This window comes from Staurois parvus, unplaced genomic scaffold, assembly GCF_062004578.1.
Source record: "Staurois parvus isolate SC_StPar_1 unplaced genomic scaffold, SC_StPar_1.0 ptg000087l, whole genome shotgun sequence".
NCBI classification, from domain to species: domain Eukaryota; kingdom Metazoa; phylum Chordata; class Amphibia; order Anura; family Ranidae; genus Staurois; species Staurois parvus.
In genome coordinates this window covers 725,503-743,888 of record NW_028317883.1, presented here as the reverse complement: position 1 = coordinate 743,888, position 18,386 = coordinate 725,503, and the positions used below count along the sequence as shown (strand labels likewise).

At 41.5% G+C, this 18,386-nt stretch overlaps 1 protein-coding gene across 2 annotated transcripts in view; it reads left to right on the top strand.

The window, feature by feature from the left end:
• Positions 1-1,979: 1,979 nt before the first annotated feature.
• Positions 1,980-18,386, top strand: part of TAGLN (transgelin) — a 34,470-nt gene continuing 18,063 nt past the window's right edge. Inside the window, exon 1 of one of the 2 annotated variants that reach the window (XM_089670141.1) lies at positions 1,980-2,151. The gene's annotated coding sequence lies outside the window, so the exon portion shown is untranslated. Of the gene's footprint in view, positions 2,152-2,469; positions 2,488-18,386 lie in introns of those variants that run through there. The other variant, XM_089670142.1, reaches the window with a different exon arrangement.

The window sequence follows — 18,386 nt, the reverse complement described above, 5'->3', positions numbered from 1 at the left end:
AGCTTACCAAGTCTTAGATGTGCTGGCTGCATTCCTTTTCTTTTTTAGACTTTATTTCCATTATTTTCGTCTGGTGATCCAGTTAGTGAGTCTTTTGTTTTTCAACAGAGCAAGCTGTCCTGCAAGTGTATCAGTTTGAGTGTTGAGATAAACCATTTAACAATGCCAGGGGTGTTTACAATGATCGTGTCATATTTATTCATGTAAAGCCTTTATCCCAAAAGGAAAAAACCTGTTTGCTGGAACTGCTTGTGTGTGAGCTGGATTCATTTTGTTAGTGTATTCAAATCTGCTAATACATCTAACACTCCCCTCCCCCCAGACTGACAATGCTGCTGTCCAAAGGTACCTCATGTGCTCCTCCATCCAGAGTGGGGGCACTCTAATCCAGGAGGTGTGTTACTGGTCAGATTACCAGGTGAAAACAGAGGGAAGAAATGCCTAAAAAGGAAAATGAATGCAGCCACCACATCTAACGATTGTTCAGCTGCAATATTTTACATTTTTGGTTTTGTGTTTAATACAAGCTCATTTAGAATACAAACATGACTGTAGTTCTGCGTTCATTACTGCAGCAGCAAGTACCTGGATTTTACATGCATTCACTGTACAGCAGAGCTCAGGCTGGAAGAGGGAGGAGCAGCACAAACAGCCAGATATTATTTCAGGTACTTAGCACCATCAATTTACATATATATTATACATTTACATCAGTGCCTAACACTCAAGAAGCTTACAATCTAAGGTCTCTAACTCACATTCATACACATAATAGGGCCAATAAGCCTACTAGCATGTCTTTGGAGTGTAGTAGGAAACCCAGAGTACCCCCACACAGGCACAGGGAGAACATGCAAACTCCAGGCAGCTAGTGCTGTGGTTGAGATTTGAACCAACAACCCTAGTGCTGCCGGGAGAAAGTACTAATCATTTAGCCACTGTGCAGCCAGAGTTATTGTAGTGCTCATGCACTAGTATGTACCATGCAGAAAGCAGGAGAGAACAGAGTGACAGAAATGAGCTCATCAGACTGCTGCTTCTCCTTTCACTGTCCATTCACAGGCTGGGGGAGGGATAAGACTTGTAAGTGTTACTGAGCTACAGCAGAGAAAACTCCGGTCTCCTGTCCGGCCAGACGGGGCTGTGTCATTCCCAGAACTGGAGGGAGAGAAATACAAATCCTTTGGCAGGTTAAACAACCCCATATTGGCTGTTTTACCTTGAATTTAAATTTAAAAAAAAAAGTGAAAAAGAAGGGGTTTTATTAAAAGTGGATACAATATGTGGTAAAAAAAAACAATTTCTAGTTACAAATATGTCTTGGGTAACAGTTTTATTTAGAGAAAGTGGGAAAGTGGTTGGAATTCCACCAGACAAGCATAATGTACATAATGGAAGACTCCTGACCAGGGGCGGACTGACAACTCATGGGGCCCCTGGGCAATAGGGGATCATGGGGCCCCTGTGTCCTTGCCCAAACTCAAAAAAGCCTATGAAAAAGGTACCAGGGGCATCTCATGGGGCCCCCTACTGACCCCGGGCCCTCGGGCAGTGCCCGAGTTTCCAAATGGTCAGTCCACCCCTGCTCCTGACTCGGTCTATGAACACTGCCATGTATTCACTGCTAGCACAGAGGTTCAGGCCATCTAAATTGTCATCTCTGTTCAAAAGGAAGAAAGCATGTACAATAGATCCTCCATCATTCATCGTGGACGACATGGAGATACTAGATAATAAAGTCATGGAGGAGAAATGAAATGGTTAACTGTCTCTTGCATTGCATCACTGCAATCATCCGCAGCCCCCATGAAGTGTGAAGGGTTTATATGAAATCTGTTACCCCCGAATTGAGTCTATAAAAGGATTTGCTGGAGGGAGATTTCCCCCCTCCCAGTGAGTCATTAACACTGCCCCTTTCCCGCATCCTTTAGGTATCCAGAGAATGTCTTCAGATCCCAAAGTCTGCAGATCAGTGAGACCTTCCCCTAATAAGGAGAAGGGATGATCAGGGCCTGGAGGGGGGAGAAGGTGGGCTGAGACTCCCCCACTCTGCATGCACAGCCACAGGGAGACTTTTATCTCCCCATCCTTCTCACTTCTCACTCACTACTTTGCATCCTGGAGACAGAAACAAGCAGCCAGTAACAACCTGTGAGTTGGGGAGGGATGGATGTGATGGCTGGGGAGGGGGGCTTGGGTGATCCTCACCGCTCTACATATATATATAACACTGTATCCTGTCTGGTATATCAGCAGAGCATGCATTATGGGAAATATCACCAGTTGTGTTAGCTTACTGTATGGGTGATATGATCTACCCAGCTGTATGTCATAAGAGGCAGATGACGGCGCCCGCTGCTCACTTTTCTGTCTGCTCGTTGCCCGGCGTTCATTGAACAACATGAATTCTGAATGATCAGCTTCTGACATTTCTCCTACTGATCAGTGACTCCAAGTATTGAAGCTGGGAGTCACCGAAACAGCCAGGTACCTAGCATTCTCAGAAGGGAGCTCTTGCTCTGTATTAAACCAAAAATATAATATATTGTGGTTAGCAGTCCTTAGATGCGGTGGCTGCATTTGTTTTCTCTTTTTAGGTTTTCTTCTCTCTGTTGTCACCTGGTGATCTGGACATTGGCACACCTCCTGCATTAGAGTGCCTTCATTCTGGATAAAGGAGCAACAGAGGCACCTTTAATCAGCAGCATTGTTAATCTGAGTGGGGGGGGGAGTGTTAGATTGACTAGCAGATATAAAAACACTAACCCATCGAAGCCAAAATCTAGCTAACACTTTATAAACAGTTACAGCAAACAGTTTTTTCCTTTTGGGATAAAGGTTTCACATAAATATACTCTGAGCACTGCAAGCACCCGTCAGTGTTCAATGATTTGTCTCAATCCTGTAACTGCTACATCTGCAGGACAACTTGTTCTGCTGAAAAACAACAGACATATTGGCTGGATCACCAGGTGAAAATACAAGAAAGAAAGCCTAAAAAAGAAAACAAAAGCAGCCGTCACTTCTAAGGATTGGTAAGCAGTAATATAATTAATGTTTGCTTTTGGGTTCAATTCCTCATAATACCATGAACAGCACAGTAACCCAAAGCAAACACTGAATGCAGTCTACTCCGATGATTGAAAGCTGCACTCTGTTTTCTACAGGCTGTATTACTGAGAACATTGAATATAACAGTCATAGGGCTGTAGAGCAGAAACACAATAGATTTGTGGATTACTTCAACAGAGTGCTTTTCCAATGTTATTGTCTTTATAATATACTGTCAGCAATATGATGTCATGTGAGATTGTATTGAAAAAAGAGTTTCTATATGAATATGCATTTATCATTGCCATGTGCCGTCCATACCGAACAAAGCAGTGCGGTTATTTGATTCCCTTGCATTGGTCACAATTATTATATTGGGAAATGTATATTTTGTCCTAATATGCCATATATGTAAAATGTACACAGCATATGTGTATTCTGGTGCAGCTCCAATATTTGATTGGAAAGCGAAGAAAATATATGTGATTTTGAGTAACAGCTTTAAAGGAGAACTCCTCCAACAATTTTGGATGAAAAAAGTTTAGAAATCCAGCAGCTGTTATGCTAAGCTTGTCCTGGTTCGGATGCTCCGCACCCTGTAACTCCACTAGTCCAGTTTGTTTGTATAAAGTGTCCGGTATTTACCGATATGTCATTTTCAGCAAAAACAAAATGTGATTACAGTGGTGGCTTTAACTTGTTAGTAGTAATGGAGCAAATACTTGGGTACAATTTCATGGATTTGCCACATAATTATGCCTCTATTTAAAAGTCCTAGGTGTACTTTTGTTTAGATTTCCTTTCTTAATTTTCATTGCTAATTTCAATTCATTTTTTTGAAAAAAATCTGTTCGATGACCACATTCTACAATGTATTATCATGCATACTGTATGTAAACAGAAAATGACTTTGATGAAGAAGCTTCATAGATAAGTTCTGTTTTTTTTATTTCAAAACTTGATAATTGTAGGTACTGACAGGGATGATTGTGTACCAAGATCAGCAATTCCCAGCTGGGCAACATGTGTGTTAGGGTTGTTCTTGCAGGGTGACCATTGTCCTTAATGACTTCATCATTGCTGATGTTTCATATTCTTCTTAGGAAATGAACTGTGGAGTGGTAACAGGGGGTTTGTGTGTCAGCTGCATCAGCTTTGGAGATCTTTAGCTCTTTTCTTACTTTGCTGTTTACAGTGGTCATATGGTGAGGGATGGAGTGGCCAGTAGCGTCCCTAGGCAGATGTGGGGGGTGCGTGCCGCACCGGCTGACACCTATCACACGGGGTGACACCGGACTCTCTCCACGAGCTACAAGAAAAGGAAAGTTTTAAAGCAAGCCGACGATCCCCGCAGGATGGATCGGATCTGCGGATTGAACATAATGGATCGGACTACGATTCATTATACTCCCCAGTCCACAGATCCGATCCATCTTGTGGGGATTGTCAGCTTGCAACCTATACGGGGTTAACTGATCTAGGTAAGGCTGTGCAAGATCCAGGACTTGTCTGTAACCAGGAAATGCGGCCGTGATAGCAGGAACCTCCTCCATCTGACATGACTTCTCGAGCATGTGCAGACTGGACCGGTGTTCAAAGATCAGTTAACCCCGTATAGGTTGCAAGCTGACGATCCCCGCAAGATGGATTGGATCTGCGGATTGGGGAACATCATGAATCAGACACCGATCCATTATGCTCAATCCACAGATCCGATCCATCCTGCGGGGATCGTCGGAGGGGTGACACCTCACCGGGTGACACCAACCCTAGGGACTCCCCTGGGAGTGGCACAGTGTATTATATAAGACATTATACACTACTGTATATCATATTGGGGAGTTGACTGTTCAGGGTTGGAAAACAAGAGGATTCTGAGTAAAGCCCAGCAGCAGTTCCCCATTTGGATATAAAGTGGTATGGTTAAAGGACAAAGAAGCCAATGAAGCCTTGAGTTGGTTTGATTGAGTTAAGCCTTGAGTGATTTGGTAGATAATCTGGTAAAAGAGAATGCTATAGTGGCTTTATACATTAGGTGCAGCCATCAAACCAGGAAAGGATGGGGGAGAAAGAGAATCATAGGATATCAATATAAAATGAGGTTGTTGCCTTGATACCTAAAACATTACACTTTTTAAAATATAATTATGTATGTCTGTAGATGTTCTCATTTAACCAGGTCATGGTAATGCTAATAAGTTAGTTATAATTAATTTGACTTCAGCATACTGGTTTCTACTTTGTAGCACAGCTGCTTTGGCTTCTTGTTTCAGGCCCTTGTCCATTCTTCCAGACAGTCTCACAAAGCTCTGTGCTAATATGCACACACTGTACACCTTACAGTTCCCTACTGTACTGGCCCACACCCTTACTTCTGGGCAGAGGCCTCCTGCCCCCTGGGAAGAGCCTTGAACCATAGTCAGTACCCATATTAGGAAAGCACATCTGCACAATCAGGATGCTGGTTGCTGACAATTGGGGATCCAAGGTTGGAGCTTTCATACCACATAATATTCTGCAAATTCTACCGGCTTCGGGACCCTATCCAGGACCTACTAATTCTGAAGGTAACTGACAATTAGGGGCGGACTGACAACTCATGGGGCCCCCGGGCAATAGGGGATCATGGGGTCCCTGTGTCCTTGCCCAAACTCAAAAAAGCCTATGAAAAAGGTACCAGGGCATCTCATGGGGCCCCCTACTGACCCCGGGCCCTCGGGCAGTGCCCGAGTTTCCAAATGGTCAGTCTGCCCCTGCTGACAATCCAGTCTTTTCCACATCCTGGAGCTTTTCAACCTGCACGGGTGAGAACCCTGGGTGCCACTAACTCCTCTTCATACCATAACAAAGTGCAGCACCGTCACAAAGGAAATGGCAAAATCAACTGTATTCCATTAAAAATTAAAATGGTAAAGGCCTCAGACTAATGCACTTTGTTAATTAATGACCCAAATTTGGAATTCTAATACTATTTTATGTTTAATTTAGTTAACCACTTGCCTACTGGGCACTTATACCCCCTTCCTTACCAGGCCAATTTTCAGCTTTCAGCACTGTCGACACTTTGATTGACAATTGCACAATCATGCAAGATTGTACCCATATGAAATTTTTATAATTTTTTTCTCACAAATAGAGCTTTCTTTTGGTGGTATTTAATCGCAGCTGGTCACTTTACGTTTTGCGCTATAAACAAAAAGTGTGCAAAAAATTAAAAAAAAAAAAGTTTCTTTGTTTCTATTATAAAATTTTTCAAACAGGTAATTTTTCTCCTTCACTGATGTGCGTTGATGAGGCAGCACTGATGGGCACTGATAGGCGGCACTGATGGGCACTGATAGGCCGCACTGATGGGCACTGATAGGCCGCACTGATGGGCACTGATAGGCCGCACTGATAGGCAGCACTAATGAGGTGTCACGGAGAGGCGGCACAGATAGGTGGCACTGATGATGGGTACTGATAGACAGCACTGATAGGTGGCACTGACTGGCATCACTGCTGGGCACTGACTGGCAGCACTGCTAGGCACTGACTGGTGCAACCGCTGGGCACTGACTGGTGGCAGCATTGCTGTGCTGCATTGATAGGCACTGATGGGTGGCACTGGTGGGCACAGGTGGGTGGCACTGTTGGGCACAGGTGGGTGGGCACAGGTGGGTGGCACTGCTGGGCACAGGTAGGTGGCACTTCAAGGCACAGGTAGGTGGCACTGCTGGGTGGCACTGGTGGGCACTGCTGGGCACTGGTGGGCGGAGCTAGTGGGCTCCACTGCTGGGCACAGGTGGGCGGAACTGGTGGGTGGCGCTGCTGGGCACCAATCATCAGGGCACTGATCATCAGTGCCCTGATGATCGGTGCCGATTCCTGCTCTGACAACTGCCGGTTCTCGGCAGTACTTTCCTCACGCTCTGACAGCGTGAGGAAAGTGCAGCCGAGATTCGGCAATTGCATTTCCTGGTGATCATTGGACACGGCTAATCACGTGGTAAAAGGCCGTTGTGATTGGCCTTTTACCACACCACATGATCAGCTGTGTCCGTAGGACACAGAGATCATGGAGATCGCCGGGTGCGCGCCCCCGGGGGTGCGCAGGAGAGCGCGTTCTGGGAGGACGTCATATGACGCCCTCCCAGAACTAGCCGGCCGAAGTGTAGCCATCATTCGGCTATCTGCGGTTGGCAAGTAGTTAAACAATACAATAATATTAAAGAGGAACAGTGTTGTATTTGAAGGGGGGGGAAACATCTGCGCTGGGCTCCTTGTGAACACGTTTCCTAGATAGCCAGACTACCAAAACAGAGTGAGAGTGAGTGTGGGCATTGATTAAGTGGTGCTTTCAGGTAGCTTCCTTGATGAATTTGGTAATTCTCTTTAAACAATTTCTTTACGACACTTAATTACAATAATTTAAACATTACATTTACCTTCCAATATGATTACAGCGAGATCAATTTTTTAGATTTAACACTTTTTATCGATGGGACCAGTATCTTTACTAAAAGTTTTTTTAAAGCAACAGACAGGAATAGTTTTATACCGAAGGATAGCTGTCATCACCCAAGATGGCTGGATAACATCCCCAAGGGGCAGTTTCTGCGTTTACGCAGGAATTGCGATAAAACTGATAATTACATCTCCCAATCAGAGATCTTGAAAAAATGCTTTATGGAGAAAGGTTATAATGCCGTCACCCTGGATAAAGAGATCAAAGAGGTAGGTGACCTCAATAGAGATATCTCCTTGTCTCTAAAAACAAAACTAAGGGTGAAAGATTTTGCCCATTTATAACCAAGTTTTCAGTGCAGTACAAACAAGTAGAATCATCAGAAAAAACTGGACAATACTTAAAAATGATTCGGTTTTAGGTGCAGCATTACCTAATTTTCCTGAAATTACCTACCGAAAAGTACCTCCTCTAAGGAATATGTTAGCCCTCAACATCATTAATCCACTCAAGCAACTATCCTTCCATTTTAGTCAGAAAGGGTTATACCCATGTAATCGATGCATGTTATGCGTAAATAATGGTATTCACAAAAAAACAGTGATAAACGTTCGCTCCAATTCCACTGGCAAGTCATATGACATTCAATCAGTCATTACGTGCAATAGCACGCATGTCGTGTATCTCCTTGAATGTTCATGTGGAAAACAATACATAGGAAGTACCACTAGGAGATTGAGAGACAGACTGAGAGAACACCTGAATAATATTAGGAAAGGTTTTAAGGAGCAATCTGTTTCTATGCATTTCCGGGAAACGCATAACAGGAACCCAAACCACTTAAAATTTATCGATATAGATACTGTGAAGAAACACTGGAGAGGTACCTTCAAACGTCGAGCGGTATCCATGTTAGAGACCAAGTGGATTTTATTACTGCGTACCCTCACACCACTTGGTCTCAACATAGACCTCGACCTTAACTGCTTTATTGACACCAGCTAATTTATCTCTATATTAAATCAACCATGCAGACATGATAGTATCTTTATGTATACAAGGGGTACCCACTAACTGCTGGTATCCCATAAGTTTTATACAGCATCTATCATGTATATTTTAGACATCTACTTATTCTTGATATTTTACCCGGCATAATCCTAACATCCAGTTGGATTTAACTATTTACTATTTTTTATTGATAATTATAATTATTCTTTTATGGTCTCCTGAAATTGATTATTATATATAAATATTTATGATCTCGTTGTATATATTTAATTTTTTTCATTTTTTTTTTTCTTAATTTTACATTTTGCCATAAATCCCATGGTATTCTGGTTTTTACCTTTGAGGCAATTTACTGTTTTAGCGTTATTTTCCCTGCTGAGGTTAAGTTTTTAATATTTGGAGTTCATTATCTCTAGGGGTCTTTTTCCCTATATTTTATCTAAATTTTTATATACACATTTATTTATTCATTTCATGTATCATCATTAATAATCAGCAATCTAGGTTTTTATTTTTTCCATTTTGGATATTTTACATTAAGTAAAAGTTTTTGATTTTTATCATATACCCTTTATTATATGTTTGTTTTACATATTTTTATCATTATATCACACTTGTATTTGTATGTCAGCAGCATTTTATTATCATTAATTATTATTAATTATTTTAGCTATATTTATGTATAACTTATGTGTTCATTATTAGATTGTTGGATTCTCCTACATTATGCCTTATCAACATGTGAATACTTCCAATATCAAGTCCATCTCGGTACTTGTAGTCCCACTTATTATACCTGATGGTCAGTGCCCACTTTAATCATTTCACGATATTATTAGGGTGGTAGTCCATTTTAATACATACCATGTCCCATATTTACTACCAACAACTAACATACCATTGGACGAATAAATTACACTATTTAAATGATTTGATAACATATTGCGTTTGGTGATTAATCTTCACCTCCATGCTTCTTGGCTGGGATGTCTTCAATGTGTGTCTTGGCATAATGTTTTTCAAGAAAATGGCCGCCGTTCGCATGCTTCGTGCATGCGCGAACGGATAATAGCTACAGCGAATGGTACTGCACATGCGCGCAATACAGTATAAAATAACTGTCAATAGACATGGCACGCTCCCTTTGATAACATGCATGCGCACGAAACATGTAAGGGAGTGCCTTATCTCGTGACGTCATCTTGTGCGGCCCACGTGTACGGCCAGCGGCCATCTTTGATTTCATCTTTATGTGAGTGTGATCTTTGTAATACCATTTATCCCCATTATTGAAATAAAATACTACACTATGGGAGTTCTTTTTGCTCTGGCTCGTTTGTTATGAGCCCCCCCCCATAAAGAGATCTGTGAAGACCCTGTATTATCTACACGTGTGGTTGCCCCTGGTGTTGAATGTGTGTACTTCTGGTACCTGGATGTCTTGATGGTTTGCTGCCTGCTAAACTGATGCCTACCTGATGACCCCTAGTGTTCCTGCTACCAGATGTTGATGACCAGGAGTTGGTCCTATATATATACTCAAACACGCATTCATTTGCACCCTCTGGTTAGTGCAATCTACACTCGTTTATTGCAACACGATTGTCACGGATCTTCACCTAATTTTTGGATTTTGTTCACTTATTTGCACCTTATAAACGCCAAACCAGGACGTTTTTACATGTGAATTTTATACAACGCCCTAGTGCGCTTATTCATTGGTTTATTTGCTTAAAGTTATTGCTACTTATTTCATATAGTCACTGCACAGTCACCTTTTATTGGACTATTAATTGGATGTATTTTATATATTTATATATTTTTTTTATGATATTTATATCTTCTAATTTCATCACGTTATCTAGCGCTGCATGTTTATTTATATAATTTGGCAATTGTAGGAAGTTAATTCATTCTATTGTATTCAGATTATAGAGATTATTTATGGGACTTCAATTGCAGATTGTCCATAATATATTTTTTATTTGCACATATTAGCATAGACTGGACTGATACTGCTTCACTACAGACGGTTGCTCTGGTATAACTGTTAGTTGCAACAGCTAAACCATGTTTGGTGTTCTACTAAGAAATACAGTATTGTTGATGTGTAAAAGGTATACTCACCCACTGAACACTGGGTATCAATATTATTCCATCATTTCACACCTGGATACTGCCCAGTAATCAAATAAATAAGAACATTCTATTTTTTCTATGGTTGAACTGGATGGACAGCCAGACTAACTATGTAATTATCCATGAAAATAGGGTGATAATATTAGATAATAGGGTAGTTGAAAAAAATTATGTTCCAGCTTTTATGTTGAGTAGATAACAACCTTTTCCTTTTAACACTTTAGAACCTTGTTATTCATTAACTAAATTAGATGAACTAATAAAGAAATTATGATATGATGCCCAATTGCAGAATTATAACCCATCTCGCTCCAAGTTTCCAGTTCTGCTGGCATCCATGTGCTCATTCTGGCATATTTGTTTATACAGTTGCCAGACGTTCAAACAGAAATGTGGACAAGAAGAAGGAGCTAGGAGCACAAAATGTTTTCTTGAGCTTTTCAATAACAGGATCAGATTTAGTGCCAGTAGAAGTGCCAAAAAACATGGACTAATTTTCATGGGAAAGTATTATTTTTTCTGAGTAGGTGGCATGAACAAGAGGTACAAAAAATTAAGTAGCATGGAGCTATAGACCTTTGTTAATGCTGTCTAAGGACCTTTTCGGGAGATTGCTCTGTAGTCTATTCAAGTATTGCCCTATAAATAGCCAAAGTATTATTTTTTTACCTGTATTCTGGAAGAGTATGGCATCAAAGGACTTAGAAAAAGTGGATAGAGATCCTTTACTAGATGTGGGAAACTAGGACCATTTATTAAGAAATTAGATCCTAAGAAGTGGGTCGCTCCCACGAGCTCAGTGAATTCAAGCGTAGTACTGTGATAGGTTTCCACCTGTGCAATAAGTCTACCCATGAAAATTCCTTGCTATTATATATTCCACAGTCAGTTAACTGTTAGTGGTATTATAACAAAGTGGAAGCAACTGGGAACAACAGCAACTCACCCACGAAGTGGTAGACCATGTAAAATGACAAAGAGAAGTCAGCACATGTTGAAGCACACAGTGCGCAGAAGTTGCCAATTGTCTGCAGGGTCAATAGCTAAAGACCTCCAAACTTCATTCGGCCTTCAGATCAGTACAACAGCAATGCGTAGAGAGCTTCATGGAATGGGTTTCCATGGCCGAGCAGCTGCATCCAAGCCTTACATCACCAAGTGCAATGCAAAGCATCGGATGCAGTGGTGTAAAGCACGCTGCCACTGGACTCTAGAGCAGTGGAGATGTGTTCCCTGGAGTGATGAATCACGCTTCTCTGTCTGGCAATCCGATGGATGTGTCAGGGTTTGGCAGTTGCCAGGAGAACGGTACTTGCCTGACTGCATTGTGCCAAGAGTAAAGTTTGGTGGAGGGGGGATTATGGTGTAGGGTTGTCTTTCAAGGGTTCGGCTTGGCCCTTTAGTTCCAGTGAAGGGAACTCTTAAGGCGTCAGCATACCAAGACATTTTGTACAATTTCATGCTCCCAACTTTGTGGGAACAGTTTGGGGATGGCCCCTTCTTGTTCCAACATGACTGCACAGCAGTGCACAAAGCAAGGTCCATAAAGACATGGATGAGCGAGTTTGGGGTGGAGGAGCTTGACTGGCCTGCACAGAGTCCTGACCTCAACCCGATAGAACACCTTTGGGATGAATTAGAGTGGAGACTGCGAGCCAGGCCTTCTCGTCCGACATCAGTGCCTGATCTCACAAATGTGCTTTTGGAAGAACGGTCAAACATTCCCAGAGACACACTCCTAAACCTTGTGGACAGCCTTCCCAGAAGAGTTAAAGCTGTTACAGCTGCAAAGGGTCAGCTCAATATTGGACCCTATAGACAAAGACCGGGATGCCATTAAAATTAGTGTGTGTGTAACGGCAGGCGTCCCAATACTCTTGGCAATATAGTGTATCTGCTGTTTTTAAATCTTTCTGTAGTTCAGCTGTAAGTAGTGGAGCAGCGAGTGGAGTTGTTGAACAAGGAAAAAACTGCAGACTGAGAGAGCAAGATGTTTCACTATTTGGAATGGTGTTCATCTTTGTAAGGAAAAATCCACTCAAAAATACAAAAAACAAAACAAAAAAAATACCTATGGGTCCTGCTAAAGTATTTCGGCAATGTAATCAGCCATACCAATGTAGAGTATGCATGACTGTCTTGTGCCTCCCAAGCAGATACAGATTTTAATTTTCAATAGCTTTGGCAATAATGGCCATGATGCACGCATAGCTCAGCGGCCAAAGACTTTAAAGGTGGTTGTGGAAGCAAAACAACTAGTTGGCAATACATCCCCCATCATGATTGAAATATTTTTCACAATTCAGTGGAGCTCTATTTAGAGTGTTGAACTATATCATGGAAAAAAATATGCCGTGTCTTTATTTATTTCAGAGGTGGTGAGATCAGGAATAGTTGCTGAGTGAGGTTCAGCAGGTGCACAATGATCTTTTAAAATTAAGTCGACTGATGTGTTTGTTGCAAGAGACTCGGTAAGGTATTTTACAGTATGCAAACTATGTGTGATACACTGATAGTTTGTTGCATGAAATCCCAACTGAAAAAAATCAACCCATGTACCCAATATCGTGTATCAAGAAGTAGAAAATGTATTCGGACAGTGGGCCAAACCAACTGACCTTTTTCAAATGAACAAAAGCTTGAGGTTATTGGTGCATTCATGCTCAGATTACTGGATATAAATAGTTTGGTTGAAAAAATACACAAATTCATCTAGTTCAATCAATATACTGTACATATCCCTTGCAAACAGAGCACTCTATTATTGCCCAGGAAAGAGCTTAATATTTTTTCTTATTGGATTTTAAGGGAGTCCTGTAGGAGTCCTGATACATCAAAACTGAAGTCAAGTAAAAATTGTCTGTTTAAAAAGTTTTCAGTTGGGTGTGCATTCTAGATTTGAAAGGAGAAAACAAAAAGGGGCCACTATCATTACAAAGATCAATGCATTTATTTAGTTTATTAAAAAAACAATCATTTTGTACACTGAAAGAATTGATATCTAAAATGAGAAGCCTAATTCACCCACAAATAATTTTTCTGAGGCATTTTAGCTAATGGCAGCTGTGCAAATTGGAAATGAATGTGTACAATATATGTCAGTAAGAGTCTGTGAGAGTTAGAGTCACATTTTTTTTCTTTTTGGTGTTTTTCTTGAGCGCACATAATTGAGCTACAACATACTTAAAGTTTCATTATTCCATGATAACCACACATGATTCTAATATATTTACAAGGATCACAATATTACAATGGTCAAAGACATTTCTGATCAATTTGCTACCCCAGGCCAGACATCTACCGTTCCCCGCCCCTCCCATACTAGTACTAAACAAAATTATACCCACTGCCATAAAATGAAACTTAGAATGAGGATATTATGTAAGTTTACATTGCTGACCTCTTGTGCTGATTTTCTTGTGAAATATATACACACTCTGTTTTATTGGTACAAGGGAGTCAAACGGTAAAACGTCTTCTCCTTTCATACACTGCCAATAAAACTGTCCCTGTTTCACAATTTACTCGGCTATTTTGTACCATAGATTTCTGTTCATATGAGATGTGTGGATGCCGGCAGTTTACACCATGCATGGGTAGAAGTCTGCAGAACAAAGAAGCATGCACACTGAAAAACAAAAAAGGTGCATGTACAAGGGGTAAAAGATCAAGTCTTTAAAAAGTTAAGTGAACTTGGGCCAATACATAGTATGAGAACAATTTACAAATTATTTAGTGCAATATTGTTCCTCCCTTAAACCTAACATTGCCTTTATTATTTGCCTTATAATCACCAAGTTTACCTATGCATAGAAACATCCCTGACTGATGGAATATCTACAGGGATGGTATCCTTAAGCCTTTTTAAAGTATTACCTTTGTGGATGGAAAAAACATTTCCACTGCCAAGGAATGCCCAGACATGCCAGAAAAGATACCAACAAGCTGTCCCAAAGGCCAGAACTGACGTTGGATTTTGCCAGAAATGATGTCCTCTGTGCAGATCTGTAAAGCAGCAGACCCTTCACCAAATCCTAACTTAGATCATAAAAGGAAGCAAAATAAAAAAATAATTATTCACCTTCTGTAATATCTGTAGCAACATCATCATCATGTTATCTTCTCTTAAAAAAAATGGAAACACTGGCAGCATTAGGGTCTCTGGGGTCCTCCTTGCTTAATATCTGTAGGACTCACAACAGGAAGTAAAGAAGACTTTCTGGGTTCAGAACCAAGCACCCCAGCTCTTCAGAACATGACAACCACATACCCTCAACACTAGGACAAGAAACTGATCGCTGTCTACAATTCATATAAATTCTCTTTTGCTTAATCCATAGAAACATAGCTGTACCAAATGAATTACATTCAGCTGCTCATAATTAACTTCACATGGAAGTGCCAGATCTTCTAACCCAAATTTTCACTACATCAGGATGCTTCACAATAATAAAGTTAGGACATGTCACTCATGTCAGCACCAATGTATACCTCCTTCAAAGCAGCCTTTGGTTGTCATAGTGGAAACAAGTTCCCCAACATGATAATATTTCCTAATGCATTTCCTAACAGTGTTAGAGCCATGTTCCTGCAGAGAATACCTTCCCCTGACTTCTTACTAAGCCTTAAATGACTAGTAAAAAACAATGCTGTATCTGGTTTGCTTCCTAATAATTAGATTTTAAAAACTGTAAGGCGTCGTTTACATCGTTTAGAAAAACTGATTGAAACTGACGCGCAGATTTCACAGACATCAGTTTACATCAGTTTTCAAGTACGTTTCAATGAGTTTTATACATGTTGCAGATTCCTGTGCAGAATATCTGCATGTGATACTAGTGTTATGGTGTGAATAAGGCTCAGAGAGAACAATTAGTTTCATTGTGCCCTTGCAGAACGCATGCAGAAAAACTGATGTCTCTGCAGCATGGTGTGAACAAGCCCTAAGACATTAACTTTTATCACAGTTAGAATCTGGAGAGTATTCAAGTAAGCTGAATAACTCATGTAAAATGAGAGTGTTGAGAGTGTTTGTAATTTGTGATTGGCGTTTGAGTTTATCAGTTTTATCTTGAAGAGAATTGATCCTGAGGGAGGAATCCTGTACGATTTTTCCCAAAAGACCACAAATAGTTAATAATTTGTTTTAGGGCATCAGGGTCAAAGTGATTGTGGTATTGGTTGAGTGGAGTTTCGTGATTTTTTTTAGGTCCAAAAGAATATTGGTAAAAATATGGAAAAGATATTGTATTCTCGTTAAAAATTATTTTTGTGGAGTCCATTGGGGGGCACAAGAAGTCTTTCACCTTTGGGTTATATTACCACCTACACTAGCAAACAAAAAACACTGTAGGCCAGCCCAAGAAAACCCCTCCTGCTACCAGCATGCATCTGTTTTGTAGCAAAGCAGTACCGAAAGCATGATCATAAACCAGGGGTGTATTTACCACAAGGCAAACAAGGCACTTGCCTAGGGTGGCATTTTTCAGGGGGGCAGCACCTCTCCCCAGAAGAAGGGAACCAGGTGGGATCCAAGAGAGGCTGCGGGCTGCTTGATGGTGTATGTACAGCCTGACTCTCGTTCCTGGGGATGTCCAGAGCTGTGAAGATGTGTGTATTTCTCTCTATCGCCAGAGTAGGGGGGTAGTGGAAGGCTCTCCCAGATGGGGTGGCAGGGGTGTTGTTGGTCATTGTCAGGCTCTCTCTGCGGGAAGGAGAAGGGGTGGTGGTGTTGGTCGGTGTCTGTGGGGGCAGACGATTTTTGTGTTGCCTAGGGAACCAGTGCCCAAAGGTTAATTCTAGGGCATCCAAACAACTCCAGTCCAGCAGGATCGGCACATGGCATTCTAAAAGCCAGTCTGAAGACAGCTGCAATCTCTCAGCTTTGAATAACTGCTGTCCACTATACTGTATATCCAGAGCTGTGGGACTAATATGCTACCTGAACTGATAAACAACGATGGTGTTCACTTGGGTTCAAATCTATTATATAGGTTATGCAATGTAAGCAATATATGGCCATTGAACTTGACTAAAGTGTGAACATTCTGTTACGTATTGGTATTTTTGCATTGTATATATGTTTATCTTATTATGTGCTAATTCTTAGTTACTAACTGCTGGATCTCCCTTTGGCATTTTAGGTTTTTTGAGTTTGCTGATTTTTAATAGGCGATAGAAACCAAGCAGAATAGGCGCAAAAACCAGCTGGTTTAGGATTTACAGTATATGCCTGATTGCTGTGCTTTGCTAAATAAAGAGAACGATGACATATAGCATCTATGTTGATGGTTGCTGGATATTTTGATACGATTCTACACTGCTCAAAAAAAATTAAAGGAACACTTTTTAATCAGAGTATAGCATCAAGTGAATTAAACTCCTGGGATATTGATCTGGTCAGTTAAGTAGCAGAGGGGGTTGTTAATCAGTTTCAGCTGCTTTCAGGTGCACAAGATGGGCAACAATGAGATGACCCCCAAAACAGGAATAGTTTTACAGGTGGAGGCCACTGACTTTTTATTCCCTACTCATCTTTTGTGACTGTTTTTCACTAGTTTTGCATTTGGCTAGGGTCAGTGTAACTACTGGTAGCATGAGGCAATACCTGGACCCTACAGAGGTTGCACAAGTAGTCTAACTCCTCCAGGATGGCACATCAATACATGCCATTGCCAGAAGGTTTGCTGTGTCTCCCAGAACTGTCTCAAGAGCATGGAGGAGATTACAGGAGTCAGGCAGTTACTCTAGGAGAGCTGTACAGGGCTGTAGAAAGTCCTTAACCCATCAGCAGGACCAGTATCTGCTCCTTTGTGCAAGGAGAAGCAGGATGAGCACTGCCACAGCTCTACAAAATGACCTCCAGCAGGTCACTGGTGTGAATGTCTCTGACCAATCAGAAACAGACTTCATGAGGTTGACCTAAGGGCCCAACATCCTTAGTGGGCCCTGTGCTCACTGCACGGCACCATAGAACTCAATTGGCATTTGCCATTGCACACCAGAATTGGCAGGTCCACCACTGGCGCCCTGTGTTTTTCACAGATAAGAGCAAGTTCACCCTGAGCACATGTGACAGACGTGAAAGGGTCTGGAGAAGCCATGGAGAACATTAAGCTGCTTGTAACATCATTCAGCATGACCGTTTTGGTTGTGGGTCAGTGATGGTCTGGGGAGGCATATCGATGGAGGGACACACAGACCTCTACAGGCTAGACAATGGCATCCTGACTGCCATTGGGTATCAGAATGAAATCCTTGGACCCATTGTCAGACCCTACGTGGTGCAGTGGGTTCTGGGCTCCTCCTGGTGCACAACAATTCCCGGTCTCATGTGGCGAGAGTATGCAGAAAGTTCCTGGAGGATGAAGGAATTGATACCATTGAATCGCCCCCACTCTCGCCTGACCTAAATCCAATGGAACACCTCTGGAATATCATGTTTTGGTCCATCCGAGGACACCAGACTGTCTTGCACCTCAGACTGCCCAGGAGCTCAGTGATGCCCTGGTCCAGATCTGGGAGGAAATACCCCAGGACACCATCCATTGCCTCATTAGGAGCATGTCCCGATGTGAAAACAATGGCATGCACATTGGGGCCATACAAACTACTGAGTAGTGTTTTGAGTTGCAGTGAAATTTCAGCAAAATGGACTAACCTACTGCATAATTTTTTCACTTTGATTTTCGGGGTGTCTTTGAGTTCAGTCCCCTGTAGATTGATAATTTTCATTTCC